The sequence below is a fragment of the Lipotes vexillifer genome, unplaced genomic scaffold (genome assembly GCF_000442215.2).
Source record: "Lipotes vexillifer unplaced genomic scaffold, Lipotes_vexillifer_v1.1 C27173183, whole genome shotgun sequence".
NCBI lineage: Eukaryota > Metazoa > Chordata > Mammalia > Artiodactyla > Lipotidae > Lipotes > Lipotes vexillifer.
Genome location: NW_006789574.1, coordinates 1,225 through 1,998, shown reverse-complemented (window position 1 = coordinate 1,998; position 774 = coordinate 1,225). Strand labels below are relative to the sequence as shown.

Here is a 774-nt window from a genome sequence, read left to right as displayed (position 1 = left end):
CAGCTGCATCTACCTACCACATATTTACATGAAAAACCTGGCCATTTACTTGAGCCTACCCCATTGTCTGGATATTTTAGTGAATTTTTCATTTTTTATTTGGACATTTTTATATAGGTAAAATCACTTTTGATTTCCATTTTCCTTCTCAAATTATTGTGGAAATTACACCTCTTCCAGATCACTTCAAAGAGTAATTATTTTAGGGAGTTCCCTGCTGGTCTAGTGGTTAGGATTCGGGGCTTTCACTGCCGTGTCCCAGGTTCAATCCCTGGTCAGGGAACCAAGATTGCATAAGCTGTGCAGCGCAGCCAAAAAAAAAAAAAGGTAATTATTTTAAAACGTTTTATCCTATTAGAAGACTCAGTATTTGCAATTCTACCTTAGTAGTGTAACTTTCTAGATCTGAATAAATAGAGTGTGGTCTATCCTAATGCAGGCATTGTCTGAATGAATATTTGGGGGGGAAGGTAATGTTCAGAGAAAATAAGTATGTCTTGAAATAATCCAAACTCGGCCAAAGTGATTCTCAATTAAGGAAATGCTTTTGTTTGGGCAATACTTACAGCATGTAGCAGAAAGGTAAGCTGCTCCTGAAAGAGATGAACCACCCTTTGGATTGGGCATACAACATCCTCAAACCAGCTGCTCAGGTAGGACTGTACATGGTTCTCCCCACCCCTTTCCTAGATCAAGAGAGAATGTCATTTGCTTTGATATCAGCCTTCACCTTGGACTTAACATTTTCTTTATGATACTCTTGACAGTGAAAAG

The 774-nt window shown here is 38.5% G+C and overlaps 1 non-coding gene across 1 annotated transcript; it reads left to right on the top strand.

The window, feature by feature from the left end:
• The first annotated feature begins 211 nt into the window (after positions 1 to 211).
• TRNAE-UUC (transfer RNA glutamic acid (anticodon UUC)) lies at positions 212 to 283 on the top strand. The gene has a single exon. It is a non-coding gene; the product is annotated as a tRNA-Glu (tRNA).
• Positions 284 to 774: the final 491 nt, after the last annotated feature.